This window comes from Oncorhynchus tshawytscha, linkage group LG05, assembly GCF_018296145.1.
Source record: "Oncorhynchus tshawytscha isolate Ot180627B linkage group LG05, Otsh_v2.0, whole genome shotgun sequence".
Lineage (NCBI taxonomy): Eukaryota > Metazoa > Chordata > Actinopteri > Salmoniformes > Salmonidae > Oncorhynchus > Oncorhynchus tshawytscha.
In genome coordinates this window covers 7,649,045-7,668,439 of record NC_056433.1, presented here as the reverse complement: position 1 = coordinate 7,668,439, position 19,395 = coordinate 7,649,045, and positions in this window count along the sequence as shown.

Here is a 19,395-nt window from a genome sequence, read left to right as displayed (position 1 = left end):
TTCATGAATGTACTTCTTTTAAACCAGAATAGTCCTCCTCTCTTCCACGCTGCTTTTAACCTCCCTTTCTGTGGTTTTATTCATCTTTTACAACTGTTTTATCTATATTTTACACGGTTTAATCTATATTGTACATGGTTTATCAATATTTACACGGTTTTATTGACATTTTACATGGGTTTATCTTTGCTTTATCTATATTTTACATGGTTTTATTGACATTTTGGCCTACTCCTCCTGACAGAGCTGGTGTAACTGAGTCAGGTTTGAAGGCGTCCTTGCTCACACACACTTTTTCAGTTCTGCCCAGAAACTTTCTATAGGATTGAGGTCAGGGCTTTGTGATGGCCACTCCAATACCTTGACTTTGTTGTCCTTAAGCCATTTTGCCACAACGTTGGAAGTTTGCTTGGGGTCATTGTCCATTTGGAAGACCCATTTGCGACCAAGCTTTAACTTCCTGATGGATGTCTTGAGATGTTGCTTCAATATATCCACAGAATTTTCCTGCCTCATGACGACATCTATTTTGTGAAGTGCACCAGGCGCTCCTGCAGCAAAACACCCCCACAACCTGATGCTGCCACCCCGTGCTTCACGGTTGGGATGGTGTTCTTCAGCTTGCAGCAAAACACCCCCACAACATGATGCTGCCACCCCGTGCTTCGATGGTGTTCTTTGGCTTGCAAGCCTCCCCCTTTTTCTCCAAACATAATGATGGTCATTATGGCCAAACAGTTTCATCAGACCAGAGGACATTTCTCCAAAAAGTATGATCTTTGTGCATTTGTAAACCGTAGTCTGGCTTTTTTATTCCGGTTTTGGAGCTGTGGCTTCGTCCTTGCTGAGTGGCCTTTCAGGTTATGTCGATATAGGACTCGTTTTACTGTTTCATATAGATACTTTTTGTACCAGTTTCCTCCAGCATCTTCACAAGGTCCTTTGCTGTTGTTCTGGGATTGATTTGCACTTTTTGCACCAAAGTGCGTTCATCTCTAGGAGACAGAACGTGTCTCCTTCCTGAGCGGTATGACAGCTGCGTGGTCCCATGGTGTTTATACTTGCGTACTATTGTTTGTACAGATGAACGTGGTTGCTTCAAGCGTTTGGAAATTGCTCCCAAGGATGAACCTGACTTGTGGAGGTCTACAATTTATTTTTCTGAGTTCTTGGCTGATTTCTTTTGATTTTTTCGTGATGTCAAGCAAAGAGGCACTGAGTTTGAAGGTAGGCCTTGAAATACATCCACAGGTACACCTCCAATTGACTGAAAGGATGTCAATTAGCCTATCAGAAGCTTCTAAAGCCATGACATCGTTTTCTGGAATTTTCCAAGCTGTTTAAAGGCACAGTCAATTTACTGTATGTAAACTTCTGACCCACTGGAATTGTGATACAGTGAATTATAAGTGAAATAATCTGTCTGTAAACAATTGTTGGAAAAATTGCTTGTGTCATGCTCAAAGTAGACGTCCTAACCGACTTGTCAAAACTATAGTTTGTTAACAAGACATTTGTGGATTGGTTGAAAAATATATATTTTTTTCTTTTTTTTCTTAAAAAACAAAAACTGTCCGACTGGTTTGGTTTGGAGGTAAGAGATGTATTTATTTATTTATTTATTGACCCCCAATTTTGTGGTATCCAATTGTTAGTAGTTACAATCTTGTTTCATCGCTACAACTCCCGTAAGGGCTCGGGAGAGACGAAGGTTGAAAGCCATGCGTCCTCCGATACACAACTCAACCAAGCCGCACTGCTTCTTAACACAGCGCGCATCCAACCCGGAAGCCAGGCGCAACCAATGTGTCGGAGGAAACACCGTGCACCGGGCAACCTTGGTTAGCGTGCACTGCGCCTGGCCCGCCACCAGGAGTCGCTGGTGCGCGATGAGACAACGATATCCCTACCGGCCAAACCCTCCCTAACCCGGACGACGCTAGGCCAATTGTGCGTCGCGCCACGGACCACCCGGTCGCAGCCGGTTGTGACAGAGCCTGGGCGCGAACCCAGAGTCTCTGGTGGCACAGCTAGCACTGCGATGCAGTGCACTAGACCGCTGCTCCACCCAGGAGGCTAAAGAAAAAAAAAGTTGGCGTTTTAATGACTCCGACCTAAGTGTATGTAAACCTCTGACTTTAACTGTATATTTTACATGGTTTTATTGATATCTACATGTTTTAATCTATATTTTATATGGTTTCATCTAACTTTTACATTATTTTATTTGTTTTCGACAATGTTTTTAAGGCTGTATGCGAAGGTACTACGTTTCCCTAATGGAAACAGATAGCGTCCTCCTGTAGCGTCCTCCTCCTACTTACTAACAGACTGTAGGTCCGTGACTCCTGCTTTACCATCATTATCATCATTATTGTTATGTTTCTCCATCTGGTTGAAGAGCTGTGGATCGACAGACACACATTGATAATAGAACTGCGTTTACAGAACAGTGTAATTAAGAGCTAAGATACTTGGGCAGTGTGACAGTGGGGAGAGTTGAGTGAAACCTTGTTTCGCGATGCGGGAACCTGGGTTGGAGCTGAATCTTTTGTCTGTGTGTGACCTCTCACAGTGATACTGTGCAGAACTTAAGACTAAGTGTGTGCGTGTGTGCGTGCGCGTGAGTGTTCGTGTGTGCGTGCGTGTGTGCGTGCGTGTGTGCGTGCGTGTTAGAGTGAAATAGATTTCCAGAGCGATAAGCGGCCTGTGTGTGTATATGACACAGAACATGTCATGACACAGCATGATCCATGAACCACAACTACAGCTCAAGCTAAACACTGTCACTCCCATTATTTCTCTGGGTCGAGCTCCTGCTCTAGCCTGGCAACCCGCCCTGAAGCCCCACTGTTTCAGCACAGCGCAGCATTCCTTTCTGGTTTATCCGGGCTATAGTCCTGCTCTGCTCTGGGTTATAACCAGGGCCTTCATTAAAGACCTCCAGACCCTCACAATCAGCCATGCTAGGGTTGGGGCTGGAGTGTGTGTGTGTGTGTGTGGGTGGAGCTGGAGCTCTGTTCTGTTTATAAGGTGAATAAAGGGCCTTAGAGCGCCAAAGAGCGGGAGAGAGCAACAATGAGGGAATAAGAGAGAGTAACTATATAATGAGGGAGTATCTCTCCCTCCCCATATCTCTCTCCCTCCCCGTCTCGCTCTCCCTCCCTCTCCCTCCCTCCTTCTCTCTCCTTTCCTCCTTGTCTTTCCTCCCAAACTCCTTCTCTCAGTTTTCAGCCTCAGGTCTTCTCTCAGCCTGGGAGCGTAATACTGGGACATGTTTCCATGTGAATGGCGGAGGGGTGTGACGCCACGGCATTGTTCCCGTGGTGAGAAGAGGAACCGTGAGGCCAATTCCTGTCGGCTCTGAAAAAAAAAACTGCCACTTTCCTTCCTCCCGCCCTCCAACAGCCAGGCCGTCACAAATCAAATCAAATTGTATTTGTCACAAGCGCCAAATACAACTGGTGTATACTTTACTGTGAAACGCTTACGAGCCCTTCCCAATGATGCAGAGTCAAACAAAATTTACAAATACAAAGAGTAACACAACAAGAGTCAAATAAGAATGACACTACCAGTATCAGATTAACGTGCAGGGTAACCAGGTATTTGAGCTAGATATATTTATCAAGGAAGGATAAAGTGAATATCCCTAAAAAATACATTTCAAGTTTGCAGGTTCACATGTGAAAACCATTTGGCCCTGTGTTTTAGGTTATTGTATTATGATTATATATTATATTATTATTATTATTATTAATATAATATTATTATATATTATTATTATTATATATTATTATTATTATATATTATTATTATTATATATTATTATTATTATATATTATATTATTATTATTATTATTAATATAGTATTATTATTATTATATATTATATTATTATTATTATATATTATTATTATTATTATTATTATATATTATTATTATTATATATTATTATTATTATATATTATTATTATTATTATATATTATATTATTATTATTATTATACATTATATTATTATTATTATATATTATTATTATTATATATTATTATTATTATATATTATATTATTATTATTATTATTAATATAATATTATTATTATTATATATTATATTATTATTATTATATATTATATTATTATTATTATATATTATTATTATATATATATATATTATTATTATTATATATTATTATTATATATTATTATTATTATATATTATTATTATTAATATAATATTATTATTATTATATATTATTATTGTTTTGCTGAAAGGTGAATTAATTTCCCAGTGTCTGGTGGAAAGCAGACTGAACCAGGTTTTCCTCTAGGATTTTGCCTGTGCTTAGATCTATTCTGTTTATTTCTCATCCTGAAAAACTCCCTAGTCCTTAACAATTACAATCATACCCATAACACGATGCAGCCACCACCTATGCTTGAAAATATGGAGAGTAGGACTCCGTATTCTATTGGATTTTACCCAAACACAACACTTTGTGTTCAGGACAAAAAGTTAATTACTTTGGCAAATGTCTTGCAGTATTACTTTAGTGCCATGTTGCAAACAGGATCCATGCTTTGGAAAATTTTTATTCTGTACAGACTTCCTTCTTTTCACACTGTCAATAAGGTCGGTATTGTGGAGTAACTACAATGTTGTTGATCCATCCTCAGTTTTCTCCTATCACAGCCATTAAACTCTGTAACTGTTTTAAAGTCACCATTGGCCTCATGGTGAAATCCCTGAGCGGTTTCCTTCCTCTCCGGCAACTGAGTTAGGAAGGACGCCTGTATTTTTGTAGTGACTGGGTGTATTGATACACCATCCAAAGTGTAATTAATAACTTCTCTGTGCTTTTTTTTATTTTTACCCATCTACCAATAGGGGCCCTTCTTTGCAAGGCATTGGGAAAACCTCCTGTAAGGTAGAGAGATAGAGAGGTAGAGGTAGAGAGGGAGACATGGCAGAGAGAGAGAGAGAGAGAAACAGACACAAAGAGGTAGAGAGAGGCAGAAAGAGGTAGAGAGATGGAGAGGTAGAGGTAGAGAGATGTAGAGGTAGAGCGATGAAGAGGTAGAGAGAAACAGACACAGAGAGGTAGAGAGAGGCAGAAAGAGGTAGAGAGATGGAGAGGTAGAGGTAGAGCGATGGAGAGGTAGAGGTAGAGAGATGGAGAGGTAGAGGTAGAGAGATGTAGAGGTAGAGCGATGAAGAGGTAGAGAGAAACAGACACAGAGAGGTAGAGAGAGGCAGAAAGAGGTAGAGAGATGTAGAGGTAGAGAGATGTAGAGGTAGAGCGATGAAGAGGTAGAGAGAAACAGACACAGAGAGGTAGAGAGGTAGAGAGAGAAAGAAAACAAGTGGAGGAGTGAAGCAGTGTTGTTTCTACCATTCTACCATCTACCATTTAGTTGTTTCTATGTGCAGTTTAGGGGCCATTCTACCATCTACCATTTAGTTGTTTCTATGTGCAGTTTAGGGGCCATTCAGAATAAACCAAGAGGTGAAGGAGATCCCCAGCCGCTACACGGGCTGGACCCACCATGTGTTTGTGTGTGTGTGTGTGTTGTTATGTGTGTTTTGTTATGTGTGTTTTGTTATGTGTGTGCTTGTGTGTGTGTGTGTTTATGTGTGTGTGTGTGTTTTGTTATGTGTGTTTTGTTATGTGTGTGATTGAGTGTGTGTATGTGCTTGGTCAGCCTACATGTTGTTTTCTGACTGCCTGTCTCAGGTCTCAAGCTGTCCTGTTGCAGACACAATTAAACAGTTTTATCATGTTAAAAAAACTACAAAAAAACAGTCTACCTGTTCCCTGTGACCAGCTATTTTTTTTTACATTTTCTCCCGAATTTAAGTAAAACTTGACATAATCTATGTCAACTCAGAAGGTCCCTTCCTGAGTGTGTGTGTAAGGGTGTGTGTTTCTGGGAAAGAGAAGTTGGCAAGTCTTGGTCCCTTCTTGATGACTCATTTTGAATTCTGATTATATGTAATATATCATTGTCACACCAATAAAACATTCCCTTCTCTATATATTATCTTATGGTGCCAAACTATTGGACTAACCACCTCCAAAAATCATGTCAGTGTCACAGAATACCATAGAACATGGAGGCATCATATGAGACAGAGCTCTGTGAAACTATAGTACAGTAAATCATCAGTTATTTCCTCAGATTAGGGCGATGCTAGATGGTATATGGGAGATGTATATAGTATTTGGAGATGGTATATGGTAGATGTAGATGGTAGATGTACATGGTAGATGGTAGATGGTAGATGTACATGGTAGATGGTAGATGTAGATGTTAGATGGGAGATGGTAGATGTATATGGTAGATGGGAGAGGGTAGATGTATATGGTAGATGGGAGAGGGTAGATGTATATGGTAGATGGGAGATGGTAGATGTATGTGGTAGATATAGATGGGAGATGTAGATGGGAGATGGTAGATGTAGATGGGAGATGTAGATGGGAGATAGTAGATGGGAGGTGGTAGATGTAGATGGTAGATGGGAGATGGTAGATGGTAGATGGTAGATGGTAGATGGAGATGGTAGATGGGAGATGTAGATGGGATATGGTAGATGGTAGATGTAGATGTTAGATGGGAGATGGTAGATGTATATGGTAGATGGAAGATGGTAGATGGGAGATGGTAGATGTAGATGGGAGATGGGAGATGGTAGATGGGAGATGGTAGATGTAGATGGTAGATGGAAGATAGTAGATGGGAGATGGCAGATGTAGATGTATATGGGAGATGGTAGATGTAGATGGGAGATGGTAGATGGGAGATGGTAGATGTAGATGGGAGATGTAGATGGGAAATAGTAGATGGGAGGTGGTAGATGGTAGATGTAGATGGGAGATTGAAGATGGTAGATGGTAGATGGGAGATGTAGATGGGATATGGTAGATGGGAGGTGGTAGATGGTAGATGGTAGATGGTAGATGTAGATGGGATATGGTAGATGGGAGGTGGTAGATGTTAGATGTAGATGGGAGATAGTAGATGGGAGGTGGTAGATGGTAGATGTAGATGGGAGATAGTAGATGGGAGGTGGTGGATGGTAGATGTAGATGGTAGATGTAGATGGTAGATGGGAGATATAGATGGTAGATGGGAGATGGTAGATTGGAGATGGTAGATGTACATGGTAGATGGTAGATGTAGATGGTAGATGGTAGATGTAGATGTTAGATGGGAGATGGCAGATGTAGATGTATATGGGAGATGGTAGATGTATGTGGTAGATGTAGATGGGAGATGTAGATGGGAGATGGTAGATGTAGATGGTAGATGTAGATGGGAGATGTAGATGGGAGATAGTAGATGGGAGGTGGTAGATGGTAGATGTAGATGGTGGATGGTATATGTAGATGGAGATTGTAGATGGTAGATGGGAGTTGATATAGAATGTAGATGGGAGATGGTAGATGGGAGGTGGTAGATGGTAGATGTAGATGGTAGATGGTAGATGGGAGATGGGAGATGTAGATGGGAGATAGTAGATGGTAGATGTAGATGGGAGATGTAGATGGGAGATGTAGATGGGAGATGGTAGATGGGAGGTGGTAGATGGTAGATGTAGATGGTAGATGGTAGATGGGAGATGTAGATGGGAGATAGTAGATGGGAGGTTGTAGATGGTAGATGGGAGATAGTAGATGGGAGATAGTAGATGGTAGATGGTAGATGGTAGATGTAGATGGTAGATGGTAGAGGTAGATGGGAGATGGGAGATGGTAGATGGTAGATGTAGATGGAAGATGTAGATGGTAGATGGTAGATGTAGATGGTAGATGGTAGAGGTAGATGGGAGATGGGAGATGGGAGATGGTAGATGTAGATGGTAGATGTAGATGGTAGATTGTAGATGTAGATGGTAGATTGTAGATGGTAGATGTAGATGGTAGATATAGATGGTAGATGGTAGATGGTAGATGGTAGATTGTAGATGGTAGATGTAGATGGTAGATATAGACGGTAGACAGTAGATGTAGATGTTTTATTTCATTTTTTTATTTCACCTTTATTTATTAACCAGGGAGGATAGTTGAGAACAAGTTGTCATCTGCAACTGCAACCTGGTCAAGATAAAGCAAAGCAGTTTGACACAATCAGCACAGAGTTACACATGGAGTAAACAAACATGTAATCAATAATACAGTAGAAACATCTATATACAGCATGTGGAAATGAGGTAAGATAATGGAGTTAAGGCAATAAATAGGCCATGGTGGCGAAGTAATTACAATATAGCAGTTAAACACTGGAATGGTAGATGTGCAGAAGATGAATGTGCAAGTAGAGATACTGTGGTGCAAAGGAGCAAAAATACATAAATAAATACAGTATGGGAATGAGGAAGATTGGATGGGCTATTTACAGGTGCAGTGATCTGTGAGCTGCTCTGACAGCTGGTGAGGGAGGTAAGAGTCTCCAGCTTCAGAGATTTTTGCAATTCATTCCAGTCATTGGCAGCAGAGAACTGGAAGGACAGGACCCAAAGGAGAAATTGGCTTTGGGGGTGACCAGTGAGATATACCTGCTGGAGCGTGTGCTACGAGTGGGTGCTGCTATGGTGACCAGCGAGCTGAGATAAGGGGGGACTTTACCTAGCAGAGACTTGTAGATAACCTGTAGCCAGTGGGTTTGGCGACGAGTATGAAGCGAGGGCCAACCAACGAGAGCGTACAGGTTGCAGTGGTGGGTAGTATATGGGGCTTTGGTGACAAAACGGATGGCACTGTGATAGACTGCATCCAGTTTGCTGAGTAGAGTGTTGGAGGCTATTTTATAGATGACATCGCCAAAGTCGAGGATTGGTAGGATGGTCAGTTTTACAAGGGTATGTTTGGCAGCATGAGTGAAGGATGCTTTGTTGCGAAATAGGAAGCCAATTCTAGATTTAACTTGTTGGAGGCTATTTCGTAAATGACATCGCCGAAGGCTGTTGAGTCTGCCAATAAGAATGTTGTGATTGACAAAGTCGAAAGCCTTGGCCAGGTCGATGAGTATGGCTGCACAGTAATGTCTCTCATCGATGGCGGTTATGATATCGTTTAGGACCTTTGTAGATTTATAGGGGTCCAGATTTTGCAGCTCTTCCAGAACGTCAGCTATCTGGATTTGAGTGAAGGAGAAATGGGAGGGGTTTGGGCAAGTTGCTGGGGGGAGCGCAGGGCTGTTGACCGGGGTAGGGGTAGCCAGGTGGAAAGCATGGCCAGCCGTAGAAAAATGCTTATTGAAAGTCTCAACCATTGTTGTCTCGTCCTTTGTAGTGAGTTTCAATCAAGCCAGGGAGTGTAGACCTCTTGGACAACATCTGCGGACACACTAACACTGGGAAGGAATCTTAGCGAGTTGCTCGTCTTGAGTTTTAGCGTTCGGCAGTTCAAGAGTTTAATCAGTTCCAAATGTGTGTGTATACTGTGTGTGCATGTGTGTGTGTGTGTGTGTGTGTGTGTGTGTGTGTGTGTATACTGTGTGTGCATGTGTGTGTGTGTGTGTGTGTGTGTGTGTGTGTGTGTGTGTGTGTGTGTGTGTGTGTGTGTGTGTGTGTGTGTGTGTGTGTGTGTGTGTGTGTGTGTGTGTGAGAGAGAGAGACAGAGAGAGAGAGACAGAGAGAGAGAGACAGAGACAGAGAGAGAGAGAAAGAGGGTGAGAGAGACATTCTTATTATTTTCAAAATAGTAAATATCCAAAGTAAGCTTTGGCAATATTTACATTGTTACGTCATGCCAAAAAGCAAATTGAATTGAGTGAGAGACATAGAGTAAGGGTGAGTGCGAGAAAGAGACAGACAAAGAGTGTGAGAGAGAGTGTGAGAGAGAGAGAGAGAGAGAGAGAGAGAGAGAGAGAGAGAGACAGAGAGAGAGAGACAGAGAGAGAGACACAGAGAGAGACACAGAGAGAGAGACAGAGAGAGAGACAGAGAGAGAGACACAGAGAGAGAGAGAGAGAGAGAGAGACACAAAAACAAATGGCAGGACCAGTATAAGTGCACGTTTCTTCGCTGACTCAGACTCCCCCTTATCCCTTCCCTCTTCATGGACCTCCCCCTCCCTCATCCCCACTTATCCTCCTTTATCCCCTCCCCCAACCCCCTTTCCCCTCCTTCTCACTCCTGTGATGCTTTCTGCAGTATAGTACGGTCTCCCCTCAAGCTGCATTCATCTCTGTTCCCTTTATAGATCATCATCCAGAAACTCTTCATTCAGGTTGTGTTCCGGTTATATGGTCAGAAACCCAAATGGCACCCTATTCCCTATCTAGTGCACTACTATAGACTAGAGCCCTATGCCCTATATAGTGGTACTACTATAGACCAGAGCCCTATTCCCTATATAGTGCACTACTATAGACCAGAGCCCTATTCCCTATATAGTGGTACTACTATAGACCAGAGCCCTATTCCCTATATAGTGCACTACTATAGACCAGAGCCCTATTCCCTATATAGTGGTTCTACTATAGACCAGGGCCCTATTCCCTATATAGTGGCACTACTATAGACCAGAGCCCTATTCCCTATATAGTGGTACAACTATAGACCAGGGCCCTATTCCCAATATAGTCGCACTACTTTAGACCAGAGCCCTATTCCCTATCTAGTGGTACTACTATAGACCAGAGCCCTATTCCCTATATAGTGGTACTACTATAGACCAGAGCCCTATTCCCTATATAGTGGTACTACTATAGACCAGAGCCCTATTCCCTACATAGTGGTACTACTATAGACCAGAGCCCTATTCCCTATATAGTGGTACTACTATAGACCAGAGCCCTATTCCCTACATAGTGGTACTACTATAGACCAGAGCCCTATTCCCGATATAGTGGTACTACTATAGACCAGAGCCCTATTCCCTATATAGTGGTACTACTATAGACCAGAGTCCTATTCCCTATGTAGTGGCACTACTATAGACCAGAGCCCTATTCCCTATATAGTGCACTACAAAAGACCAGAGCCCTATTCCCTATATAGTTTACTACTATAGACCAGAGCCCTATTCCCTATATAGTGCACTACTATAGACCAGAGCCCTATTCCCTATATAGTGCACTACTTTAGACCAGAGCCCTATTCCCTGTATAGTGGTACTACTGTAGACCAGAGCCCTATTCCCTATATAGTACACTACTATAGACCAGAGCCCTATTCCCTATATAGTGGTACTACTATAGACCAGGGCCCTATTCCCTATATAGTGGCACTACTATAGACCAGAGCCCTATTCCCTATACAGTGCACTACTAAAGACCAGAGCCATAATTCCCTATATAGTGCACTACTTTAGACCAGAGCCCTATTCCCTATATAGTGGTACTACTATAGACCAGAGCCCTATTCCCTATATAGTGGTACTACTAAAGACCAGAGCCCTAATCCCTATATAGAGCACTACTTGGGGAAAAGGGTACAATTTGAGACACATACAGGGAGAAAATAGCCTGCTCTCTAGAGTTTCCTGCTTGTTGTCAGAGGTCTGTGTGTGTGTGTGTGTGTGTGTGTGTGTGTGTGTGTGTGTGCCCTGTCCTTCGTCATCCCTGGCCCCCGTCCCACTATGCCCTGTCTGAGGATACGGCCTCAGTTTGTGTGTGTGTGTTTGTGTGTGTGTGTGTGTGTTTGAGTCTGTGTGTGTGTGTGTGTGTGTGTGTGTGTGTGTGTGTGTGTGTGTGTGTGAGAGTGTGTGTTTGAGTCTGTGTGTGTGTGTGTGTTTTGAGTCTCTGTGTGTGTGTGTGTGTGTGTGTGTGTGTGTGTTTTGAGTCTCTGTGTGTGTGTGTGTGTGTGTGTGTGTGTGTGTGAGTGTGTGAGTGTGTTTGTGTGTGTGTGTGTGTGTTTGTGTGAGAGTGTGTGTGTGTGTGTGTGAGAGTGTGTGCGAAGGGGGGCGTTAAGGAAGCACCTGTCCTGTGTGACCACCCGTGCTACTGCGCTTATCTGAACCCGCTCACTTCAGGTGGCTTCCTGGTTTGCGTCAGACTCTGCTCCCTGAGGCCTGCCCTGACTGGCTGATGGCAGCTCCGCCTCTTCCTGTCTTAGTGTTCATTGATCTTAAGTGAATTGTTGCTTCCCTGCTTCTGTGTGTGTACGTGTGTGTACGTGTGTGTAAGTGTGTGTGTGTGTGTACGTGTGTACGTGGGTGCGTGTGTGTGCACTCGTGTGTGTGTGTGTGTGTGTGTGTGTACGTGTGTGTACGTGTGTGTGTTTGTGTGTGTGTGTTTCTGTGTGTATGTGTGTTTGTGAGTGTGTGTGTGTTTGTGTGTGTGTGTGTGTGTGTGTGTGTGTGTGTGTGTGTGTACCCCAATACCCCAGATCCCAGTCCCAGTTCCCCAGCCCCAGTACCCCAGTTCCCCAGCCCCAGATCCCCAGATCCCCAGATCCCCAGTTCCCCTGCCCCAGATCCCCAGCCCCAGATCCCCAGATCCCCAGCCCCAGATCCCCAGATCCCCAGTTCCCCAGATCCCCAGATCCCCAGTTCCCCAGTTCCCCAGTTCCCCAGCCCCCAGATCCCCAGTTCCCCAGTTCCCCAGTTCCCCAGCCCCCAGATCCCCAGCCCCAGATCCACAGAGCCCCAGCCCCAGTACCCCAGATCCCCATCACCAGATCCCCAGCCTCAATCCCCCAGAACCCCAGCCCCAAATCCCCAGTACCCCAGAGACGGGATGTATGCACCTCAACCTCTACCTTCTTCTCTTCCTCTACCTTCTTCTCTTCTTCTACTCTCCTCCTCAGTGTACATGTCTCTCAGCCCACCAGGAGGCCTGACACTGATCCCTTCAAAATAAACTACATCTACATCAAGAGACTCAGAGAACCAGAGACCCAGAAACCCAGAGACCCAGAGACCCAGAAACCCAGAGACCCAGAGACTCAGAAACCCAGAGACCCAGAGACCCAGAGACCCAGAGACCCAGAGACCCAGAGACCCAGAGACGCAGAGACCCAGAGACTCAGAAACCCAGAGACGCAGAGATGCAGAGACCCAGAGACCCAGAGACGCAGGCCCAGAGACCCAGAGACCCAGAGACGCAGGCCCAGAGGCGCAGAGACTCAGAGACCCAGAGACAAAGAGACGCAGGCCCAGAGGCCCAGAGATGCAGAGACCCAGAGACGCAGGCCCAGAGACCCAGAGACGCAGGCCCAGATCGCTGCTTAATGCAGCACAGATCCTTTGGGGAATGACATGGCGGATGGCAGCAGTGAAAGAGCAATCCGACTTGAACACACCTCTGTCAAGTACATACAGTACGCGCACGTCTACACACAAACATGCACGTGTGCGGCACACACACACACACACACACACACACATCTCCCCCTTCCATACCCCCTCCTTTCAAACCAAATCCTCCTCCTGTGCCATGATGTCTATCGTGTGTCTGGTTTCCATTAGCCAGCTAGGTCTCTGCAGCCTGTTCAAACAGGTGCCATTAATACAGGTAATGAGTGGAGGTCAGAGGAGCCTCTTATTTAAGAAGAAGTTACAGGTCTGTGAGAGCCAGAAATCTTGCTTGTTTGTAGGTGACCAAATACTTATTTTCCACCAGAATTTGCAAATAAATTCATAAAAAATCCAATAAATGTGATTTTCTGGATTTTGTTTTCTAATTTTGTCTGTCATAGTTGAAGTGTACCTATGATGGAAATTACAGGCCTCTCTCATCTTTTTAAGTGGGAGAACTTGCACAATTGGTGGCTGACTAAATACTTTTTTGCCCCACTGTATACATCCTTCTTCCTTCTGTGCTCATCTGACCCTTGTTGACCTTGACAATTTGCTGGTTCAATCAGAGGGCCGAATCTGCATTTCACTAATTTCGCTAATTCATTTTTTTTTTTTTTTTTTGCACGTGTCTCTGACAGCATGGAGAGTAATCTTGTAGTCTCTGTGCCGCAAAATGAGTTACAAAAATCTGTCCAGATCATTTCAAGTCATCAGTCTCAAGTCAAAGTCGAATCCCGAGTCTTGAGACTCTAAATCCAAGTCAAGCTCCAAGTTATTTTATGTTATATCAAGTAGGGTTGAGTCGACGTCATGTGACTGGAGTCCACACACCTGGTATGTATCGACCATGGGGCTTTCAGCAAAGGAAAGACAAATGAACTGTCCACAGAATGTGTTATTACCCCCCCCCCCAAAAAAAAAACTGGAAATACTTTGCACTGTCAACGAACCAATGAACCACACAAAGAACATTTACAGTCACAAAGAGTATATACATATACCTGCAATACACAGGTAGAAGCACCCAACAGTACCATCTCCTCTACGGACTGGCTTTCAGACAAGAGATCTACAGAGTGTGTAGCTGCCGCTGGTGGAATGGCCTCTTATCTCTGACCTGGTATGGCCTCTTATCTCTGACTTGGTATGGCCTCTTATCTCTGACTTGGTATGGCCTCTTATCTCTGACTTGGAATGGCCTCTTATCTCTGACTTGGTATGACCTCTTATCTCTGACTTGGAATGGCCTCTTATCTCTGACTTGGAATGGCCTCTTATCTCTGACTTGGTATGGCCTCTTATCTCTGACTTGGAATGGCCTCTTATCTCTGACTTGGAATGGCCTCTTATCTCTGACTTGGAATGGCCTCTTATCTCTGACTTGGTATGGCCTCTTATCTCTGACTTGGTATGGCCTCTTATCTCTGACTTGGAATGGCCTCTTATCTCTGACTTGGTATGTCCTCTTATCTCTGACTCGGAATGGTCTCTTATCTCTGACTTGATATGGCCTCTTATCTCTGACTTGGAATGTCCTCTTAACTCTGACTTGGAAGGAAAAATTTCCTCAAATAAAATCCTCACGGTCGTGTCAAATAAAACACACCATGTTTTATACATACCAACGGAGGGTAGTTCGGTTGTCTGTTTCCAATCAACAACAAAGATGGAAAACAAAAACCAAGATGTTTGTTGCCTCACATTTACTTCTCGTAAATGCGACTTCAGTCTGGCATTTCCTCTGTTGTTATCCAGCAGGTGTTTAACCCTAAACCCCCACTTTTCTCATAACAAGTTTTATAAAACTGACGGTTGTTGCTAAAATGGAAAAAGAAAAAAAACCTCCTTAATTAATTGACTTTCGTTTATTGGTTTTTCAACATTATTATAAACAACACTTCTTAAAAACGTACTTTGCTGTTACAATAAAAAATTATTCAATGCAAGCTATTGGTGAAAATCGTGTGATTACTCAGGTCTGTAGTCCTTTCTTACGTGGTTGTTGTTGCTAATTCTCCTGGTTACCCACATCCCTCCCATCCACCCACTTCCTACCTCTAACAAATATAACAGACTTGATGACGTTGGGGTAATCTTCTGGCCATTTCCTACTTAATGGGTGACCGTAGTTTGAATCCGTTTGTTGTGGTAAATGGCATTTGTCTTCATAGTCTCTCTTTCAAAGAGTAAATGACTAAATAGCTCTCACTCTACTCCCTCTATCCCTCTACTCCCTCCTTCCCTCTACTCCCTCTATCCCTCCTTCTCTCTACTCCCTCTATCTCTCCTTCCCTCTACTCCCTCTACTCCCTCTATCCCTCCTTCTCTCTACTCCCTCTACTCCCTCTATCCCTCTACTCCCTCCTTCCCTCTACTCCCTCTATCCCTACTTCTCTCTACTCCCTCTATCTCTCCTTCCCTCTACTCCCTCTACTCCCTCTATCCCTCCTTCTCTCTACTCCCTCTACTCCCTCTATCCCTCTACTCCCTCCTTCCCTCTACTCCCTCTATCCCTACTTCTCTCTACTCCCTCTATCTCTCCTTCCCTCTACTCCCTCTACTCCCTCTATCCCTCCTTCCCTCTACTCCCTCTACTCCCTCTATCTCTCCTTCCCTCTACTCCCTCTACTCCCTCTATCCCTACTTCTCTCTACTCCCTCTATCTCTCCTTCCCTCTACTCCCTCTACTCCCTCTATCCCTCCTTCCCTCTACTTATAAGTGTTCTTCAGGGCCCCAAGAAGCCATTGGGTGGAAACAGTCTCATTTAAACCTCTACTGTTTAAACCAATGGGGACAAAAACTTTAAAATGCTAATGATTATTGTGTGTGTGGAGATTGAGATGGAGAATTGGCCTCATATCGAGACGGAGAATTGGCCTCATATCGAGATGGAGAATTGGCCTCATATCGAGATGGAGAATTGGCCTCATATCGAGATGGAGAATTGGCCTCATATCGAGATGGAGAATTGGCCTCATATCGAGATGGAGAATTGGCCTCATACCGAGATGGAGAATTGGCCTCATATCGAGATGGAGAATTGGCCTCATACCGAGATGGAGAATTGGCCTCATATCGAGATGGTGAATTGACAGTTGGGGGGGTTGAATGGATGCTGATCAGAAGTTTGCCAAGTCAAGATACCCAAGCGTCCTTTTTGTCTATGTCCCAAATGACACCATTTTCCCCATATATAGTGCACTACTTTTCACAAAGTTCCATAATGTATGTATCTGGTCTAAAGTAGTGCACTATGTAGGGAACAAGGCTGCCATTTTGGGACGGAACGCTTCAAAACCTCTTATTAACCGGGTCTCAGATAACAGACTGTTCCATCGTCCCCGTCAGAGGTCTGTGTCTCATTGATAATGACCCAGTGAAGTTTGGACGGTGCACACTGCCCCACACAGCACTGTCTGCTTCAACAAGACAAACCTCTTGAATACAGGGATCTGTGGGAAAACACAGCACCCTCTTTCGTGTCATCAGCACACAAAGCTTGGGTCCCCATTTGTTTGGCTCTAAAGCATATTTCCGTCGTGATGAGCGTCACTTTTGGAGTTTACACTTGAGCGTGCACGCGTGTGTGTGTGTGTTAGAATGTGTGTGTGTTTGTGTGTGTGTGTGTGTGTTAGAATGTATGTGTGTTTGTGTGTGTTTGTGTGTGTGTGTGTGTGTGTTAGAATGTGTGTGTGTTTGTGTGTGTTTGTGTGTTTGTGTGTGTGTTAGAATGTATGTGTGTTTGTGTGTGTTTGTGTGTGTTAGTGTATGCCTGTTTGTGTGTGTTTGTGTGTGTTAGAATGTATGTGTGTTTGTGTGTGTTTGTGTGTGTTAGTGTATGCCTGTTTGTGTGTGTTTGTGTGTGTTAGTGTATGCCTGTTTGTGTGTGTTTGTGTGTGTTAGAATGTATGTGTGTTTGTGTGTGTTAGTGTATGCCTGTTTGTGTGTGTTTGTGTGTGTTAGAATGTATGTGTGTTTGTGTGTGTTTGTGTGTGTTAGTGTATGCCTGTTTGTGTGTGTTTGTGTGTGTTAGTGTATGCCTGTTTGTGTGTGTTTGTGTGTTTGTGTGTGTGTTTGTGTGTGTTTGTGTGTGTGTGTGTGTGTGTGTGTTAGAATGTGTGTGTGTTTGTGTGTGTTTGTGTGTGTGTTAGAATGTATGTGTGTTTGTGTGTGTGTGTGTGTGTGTGTGTGTTAAAGGTTACGTGTGTGTGTGTGTGTGTTAGAATGTGTGTGTGTTTGTGTGTGTTTGTGTGTTTGTGTGTGTGTTAGAATGTATGTGTGTGTGTGTGTGTGTGTGTTAAAGGTAACGTGTGTGTGTGTGTGTTAGAATGTGTGTGTGTTTGTGTGTGTTTGTGTGTTTGTGTGTGTGTTAGAATGTATGTGTGTTTGTGTGTGTGTGTGTGTGTGTTAGAATGTGTGTGTGTTTGTGTGTGTTTGTGTGTTTGTGTGTGTGTTAGAATGTATGTGTGTTTGTGTGTGTGTGTGTGTGTTAAAGGTTACGTGTGTGTGTGTGTGTTAGAATGTATGTGTGTTTGTGTGTGTGTTAAAGGTTACGTGTGTGTGTGTGTGTTTGGTGTATGCCTGTTTGTGTGTGTTAGTGTATGCCTGTTTGTGTGTGTTTGTGTATGCCTGTTTGTGTGTGTGTGTGTGTGTGTGTTAGAATGTATGTGTGTTTGTGTGTGTGTTAAAGGTTACGTGTGTGTGTGTGTGTTAGAATGTGTGTGTGTTTGTGTGTGTGTTAAAGGTTACGTGTGTGTGTGTGTGTTTGGTGTATGCCTGTTTGTGTGTGTTTGTGTATGCCTGTTTGTGTCTGTTTGTGTATGCCTGTTTGTGTGTGTGTGTGTGTGTGTGTGTGTGTGTGTGTGTGTGCCACATCATCAAAGGAACTAGCCTGGTTCCCATGGTTTAATCATCATCACAGGAACTAGCCTGGTTCCCATGGTTTATCATCATCAGAGGAACTAGCCTGGTTCCCATGGTTTATCATCATCAGAGGAACTAGCCTGGTTCCCATGGTTTATCATCATCAGAGGGACTAGCCTGGTTCCCATGGTTTATCATCATCAGAGGAACTAGCCTGGTTCCCATGGTTTATCATCATCCAGAGGAACTAGCCTGGTTCCCATGGTTTATCATCACCAGAGGAACTAGCCTGGTTCCCATGGTTTATCATCACCAGAGGAACTAGCCTGGTTCCCGTGGTTTATCATCATCAGAGGAACTAGCCTGGTTCCCATGGTTTATCATCATCAGAGGAGGAACTAGCCTGGTTCCCATGGTTTATCATCAGAGGAGGAGGAACTAGCCTGGTTCCCATGGTTTATCATCATCAGAGGAACTAGCCTGGTTCCCATGGTTTATCATCATCAGAGGAACTAGCCTGGTTCCCATGGTTTATCATCATCAGAGGAACTAGCCTGGTTCCCATGGTTTATCATCATCAGAGGAACTAGTAACGTTGCGTACAGATCATCTAGTGATAAAATGTAGAGGGGACATCTCTATCATTTAATAGAGATGCTTTATTTAATAGAGATACTTTACGTTATCGTGGTGCTTTCCTCAGGAATGTACTGCTTCAATGACTTCCTAATGGTCTCATTGTGTTGAGCAAAAAGATATCTCTACTTCAAGATATTAGAAGTTTGTGTGTGTGCATGTAAACACGTGCAATCTGGGAAATGTTATGCCCGAGCGTTTCTACCACACATTCTCATTTGTCAAGGACTGCTCTGCCTTTGATTCATGGGTAATTTGCCGAAGGAAAGTCATCTGGATAGCTCTGTCTACGGAAGCATTTTAGAGGACTATCGTAGAGACCCATTTGGGTGTTCGGTGAAGTTTTGAGACTTTTTAGGACCAATTTATAAAATGTCCCAAGTGGGAACGACCTCCTGCACCCTCCAAGAGGAACTCACCAGGGACGTCTCGTTGTACCCCTTTCCTTTCCACTGTACAAAAGAGGAGAAAAGGTTCCACATTAAACCAAAAACGGTTCTGTCGCTTTATTCATGTATGGAACCTCTAAAAGTTCTATATAGAACCCTAGGGGTTCTTCTTCACTGAACCAAATATAGAACCCCGAAAGGTTCTTCTTCACTGAACCAAAAGTGGTTCCATAAAGAACCCTATATGGTGTCATTAATTA